Source organism: Bufo gargarizans, chromosome 3 (assembly GCF_014858855.1).
Source record: "Bufo gargarizans isolate SCDJY-AF-19 chromosome 3, ASM1485885v1, whole genome shotgun sequence".
NCBI classification, from domain to species: Eukaryota; Metazoa; Chordata; class Amphibia; order Anura; family Bufonidae; genus Bufo; species Bufo gargarizans.
Window position 1 is genome coordinate 28,622,772 of NC_058082.1, and position 6,000 is coordinate 28,628,771.

Below are 6,000 nucleotides of genomic sequence, written 5' to 3' on the forward strand. Positions count from 1 at the left end.
ACTGGTTTGAAGAAAATAGAGACTTGACGTGCTTAATTAACGAAACTTGATACCTTTATTGATGAATGGGTATGAGCAAGAGTGATCAATATACTCGGATGCTCTTGATATAAAAAATTGCAAACAGCGAACCTCCTATTAGAGATAGGTGGTACAAGTAAATCACTATAGTGACGGGGATGATAATGGGTAGGTCTGTGGGAAAGTTTCTCTCCCTAGACAACCCTGCGGAACTATATCCTGAAGCACAGGGATGTCCCCTGATGGTGGAGACACCCTGCCCCCGTACCTAAGCCTAGATATGGCCCTAGTGATGCCCTACTTAGCAAAGCTGGATCGAGAAATATTAATCCAGAGAAGCAAAACGAAAAAATAATAAGTCAAATATAAATGATAAAAAGAAAACCCCAACGCGTTTCGGCTGCATACGGCAGCTCATCAGGAGGTGATGGCAGTGTAGTAAACGTAGGGAATGAAGTAAGCAAAAGAATTTCTATTATAAGAAACTGTGGTGCTTAGAAAAATAAGATGGTACTTAGCTCCTTGGCATACTTGATGGTGCTGTGTATACAGATATGTATCTCATGTCCGTATATATGATGGATTCTGAGGGTAAAGAACGTGCTATATGTCAGACATTTATATAGGCCTGCAAAAACAAAGTACTCTGTGTCTGACATTCATATATGGTTCTGAGCAAGTAAGTACTTAGTCACAAATGTTCATATCGCCATAGTGTACTGATCAATATAACAAGGTATATTATATACCACTCAGACATTAACATCAGGGGACAAGTCAGTGGTGTAAGTGATGTAATGTACTCACCAGACAGAGGGAGACCCTGTAACAGGCACAGCTGGTATGCTGGGAGGCTGGAGGGCTCATAGCAGTGTCTCTGCGCTTGCTATTTAAGCGCTGGTGCCGGCATGTGTTTCCGGACGCCGAGAGGAGAGCACTTCCGGTCGGTGGACCGCATCGTAGTGACGCGATGCGTCACTTCCGGTCTATGGAACGCATATTGGAACGCATGAGCGGCCAATAATGCTGGAAGTTCCTGATCTATGTGTGCTTCTCACTAGCTGTTGATTTAACCATAGTAATTGGGTTAAAATGGTTCTACAGTCCCCTACTTGTAAAAAACTTGGTGATGGGAGGACTATGACATAAATATTGAGCCCCAGAAGGTACCAGCTATTTAGTTGGAGGATTCTAATGATAACATAATATAAACATTCTCACGTGTATATAGCGAAGATTATGGGAGCCACGTGGACGTGAGAAGGGATGATTAAAGTGACAGTGATGTATGTCACTTATCCTAGAATATGGTGCTTCACGCACCGGCATTGGCAAAAGAGGGGACGAACAATTAGGGATATTTATATGGGATAGAACAGAGGAAAAATCTCTGATAGAGGAGTTAAGGGGTTTATGACGGCATGTTTTCAATCAAATAAAACATGTATATGTGAGTCGCTCATTGAGACCGCTTGGTGACTGTGACCGGAATCGATAAATCCATTCGGATTCTTTTTGGAGTATCTTCCGGTCCCAGTCACCCCCTCTTAGAGGTCTAGGAATTACCTCAAGTACTAGAAACTTAAGGGTACCTGGGTCTCCCCCATGTTGATCATTAATATGGTTGGCAACGGGGGTGTCTTTTTTCTTTACTATGTCGTTGATATGTTCGCAGACTCTGCGTCTAAGTTCCCTGAAAGTCTTGCCGATGTAATCTTTCGGACAGGTACACTGACATATATAGACAACTCCCTGTGTTTTACAGTTAGCGAAGGAGTCTAACGTTTGGACGATATTGGTTGTGGAGCAGATGACTGTTTTCGAAATACGTATATATCTGCAGGCCTTACAGCTACCGCATCTAAATGTCCCTTTGGGTTGTCTATCCAGCCATGTTCCATCCTTTTTTATGCCAGTGTAGTGGCTGTGCACGAGCCTATCTCTGAGGCTCCTCCCCTTGCGATATGTTATTTGGGGGTAGTTAGAGATGGCTTTAGACAGGTCTTTGTCCATCATTAGGATTGGCCAGTGAGTTTTTAGAATGGCAGTGACTTCGCTGTTAGCTGTGTCATACGTAGAAATTAGACGAATAGTTGAGCTGTCCTTATTGTCCTTTGTTTTTGGTATTAGTAAATCGCCCCTATCCCTGTTCTCAGCTAACTGAAAGGCTTCCCTTAGAGTAGACCTAGGGTACCCTCTCTGTAATAGTCTGTTTCTTAGTTTTCTCGACTCCTGGTAAAAGTTTTCTTTGTCAGAGCAGTTACGGCGCATACGTAAATATTGGCCTTTTGGAATACCTCTTTTGACTGTATGTGGGTGGTGACTTTTCCAATGTAAAATGTTATTTGTGGCGGTCGGTTTTCGATATATATTTGTAGTCAGACTTCCTGCTACCGATGTTACTTCCACATCCAAGAAGGTGATACTCTTGGATTTAATTTCGCTGGTGAATCTTAACCCCACATTATTATCATTAAGGGCGGAAACAAAGTCACAGAATTTCTCTTTGCTGTCACCCCACACAACAAAGGACAATAAGGACAGCTCAACTATTCGTCTAATTTCTACGTATGACACAGCTAACAGCGAAGTCACTGCCATTCTAAAAACTCACTGGCCAATCCTAATGATGGACAAAGACCTGTCTAAAGCCATCTCTAACTACCCCCAAATAACATATCGCAAGGGGAGGAGCCTCAGAGATAGGCTCGTGCACAGCCACTACACTGGCATAAAAAAGGATGGAACATGGCTGGATAGACAACCCAAAGGGACATTTAGATGCGGTAGCTGTAAGGCCTGCAGATATATACGTATTTCGAAAACAGTCATCTGCTCCACAACCAATATCGTCCAAACGTTAGACTCCTTCGCTAACTGTAAAACACAGGGAGTTGTCTATATATGTCAGTGTACCTGTCCGAAAGATTACATCGGCAAGACTTTCAGGGAACTTAGACGCAGAGTCTGCGAACATATCAACGACATAGTAAAGAAAAAAGACACCCCCGTTGCCAACCATATTAATGATCAACATGGGGGAGACCCAGGTACCCTTAAGTTTCTAGTACTTGAGGTAATTCCTAGACCTCTAAGAGGGGGTGACTGGGACCGGAAGATACTCCAAAAAGAATCCGAATGGATTTATCGATTCCGGTCACAGTCACCAAGCGGTCTCAATGAGCGACTCACATATACATGTTTTATTTGATTGAAAACATGCCGTCATAAACCCCTTAACTCCTCTATCAGAGATTTTTCCTCTGTTCTATCCCATATAAATATCCCTAATTGTTCGTCCCCTCTTTTGCCAATGCCGGTGCGTGAAGCACCATATTCTAGGATAAGTGACATACATCACTGTCACTTTAATCATCCCTTCTCACGTCCACGTGGCTCCCATAATCTTCGCTATATACACGTGAGAATGTTTATATTATGTTATCATTAGAATCCTCCAACTAAATAGCTGGTACCTTCTGGGGCTCAATATTTATGTCATAGTCCTCCCATCACCAAGTTTTTTACAAGTAGGGGACTGTAGAACCATTTTAACCCAATTACTATGGTTAAATCAACAGCTAGTGAGAAGCACACATAGATCAGGAACTTCCAGCATTATTGGCCGCTCATGCGTTCCAATATGCGTTCCATAGACCGGAAGTGACGCATCGCGTCACTACGATGCGGTCCACCGACCGGAAGTGCTCTCCTCTCGGCGTCCGGAAACACATGCCGGCACCAGCGCTTAAATAGCAAGCGCAGAGACACTGCTATGAGCCCTCCAGCCTCCCAGCATACCAGCTGTGCCTGTTACAGGGTCTCCCTCTGTCTGGTGAGTACATTACATCACTTACACCACTGACTTGTCCCCTGATGTTAATGTCTGAGTGGTATATAATATACCTTGTTATATTGATCAGTACACTATGGCGATATGAACATTTGTGACTAAGTACTTACTTGCTCAGAACCATATATGAATGTCAGACACAGAGTACTTTGTTTTTGCAGGCCTATATAAATGTCTGACATATAGCACGTTCTTTACCCTCAGAATCCATCATATATACGGACATGAGATACATATCTGTATACACAGCACCATCAAGTATGCCAAGGAGCTAAGTACCATCTTATTTTTCTAAGCACCACAGTTTCTTATAATAGAAATTCTTTTGCTTACTTCATTCCCTACGTTTACTACACTGCCATCACCTCCTGATGAGCTGCCGTATGCAGCCGAAACGCGTTGGGGTTTTCTTTTTATCATTTATATTTGACTTATTATTTTTTCGTTTTGCTTCTCTGGATTAATATTTCTCGATCCAGCTTTGCTAAGTAGGGCATCACTAGGGCCATATCTAGGCTTAGGTACGGGGGCAGGGTGTCTCCACCATCAGGGGACATCCCTGTGCTTCAGGATATAGTTCCGCAGGGTTGTCTAGGGAGAGAAACTTTCCCACAGACCTACCCATTATCATCCCCGTCACTATAGTGATTTACTTGTACCACCTATCTCTAATAGGAGGTTCGCTGTTTGCAATTTTTTATATCAAGAGCATCCGAGTATATTGATCACTCTTGCTCATACCCATTCATCAATAAAGGTATCAAGTTTCGTTAATTAAGCACGTCAAGTCTCTATTTTCTTTTGACCTATTTCCTACGTGTAACCTATCAATAGATATCTTGTTAAGTGTCTTTAAATAACAATTTATATAGAGCATGGCAAGCTTTCTGTCTGGGACTTTCTTTACAGAGGAATTAATAAGAGAAGCCAAAGACATCTTCTCTGATAAGGAAATTCCGGGTTTAGCCTCATCCACATCTTGTAAAATAGCCTTCAGGGACCTGTATTCCGGCTACAAAGACAACATCAAGTCGTGGTGGGAAGTCAGGTCCCTGGAGAGCTATATAGAACATAAAATTGTCCCTAGGGGATTACGCATCCCGATTAAACCAGCCGATCGTATCCTTTCAGTACAATTGATCACCAAGTGGGAACAGGAATTAACCCTTAGTTCCCTTAGGTTGATGACCCTTTTGTTGGAGGAAGGGAAAAAAGTCTTTGAGAAAACGTCAACCAATCTCAAAGACCTCACTGAAGGGGTCCTAAAATTCAAGACTGATCCCGAATTCAATAAGAGGGAGTCCTCACTGCAGACGTCGGTAGAACGTTTCCAAAACCTCCTAAAGGAAAGAAAACATCGCCAATTCACTAAAGATTTAGCTGAATTCCGAGAAAATCGGGCCTACAAGCTTGAGACGAAAATACCAACTCTCTCAGAATCTGAAGTATCCTCTTCAGAGGCCGATTTCTCCGATTCTGAACCAACCAAAATAGACCAAAGTGCAAACTATAATAGAGGTGGTCAGGGTCGGAGACCGGGACGAAGGTGGCAGAGATGGGGGAGACAAAGGGGATACTCGGGTCAAACACGTGGAGGACCATCTCAGTCCTCCCCTCCCTCCTCTTCCTCCACTTCCTCTTCTACTCAACAACAATCCCTGGTTCCTTTTTTAACCAACAGCCAGGGCCCCTATCATCTAAGGAAGGGGGTAAGGGCAGGCGAGAGTCGCCCCTAACCGACAATCTGCAAATAATCAATCTGTCTTCTAGACCCCTGACAGATGTCGAAATCACCATCCTCCAAAAGGGTCTTTCATTTGTACCAACTACCAGGTTTAACATCTTTACATGGATTAAGGATCTTAATCTGTTTGGCAGAAGGCTCAAATGGCATAAATTTTATCAAAATAGTAATAGGCAAACATGCCATGACTTGGGGATCGACCTAGAGGACTTTCCCGACCTCCAAAACCTAATGGATCTGTATGAGGAGGGGAACAAAAACCCCGGAGATGGTCCCTTTACCAATCTCCGCCCCACTAGCACTAGACTCCCACCCCCTATGAGCTCCGAACATATCGACATTTTTGTTAAAATGGTCAGCAATGACCTAGAACAGCTAAATG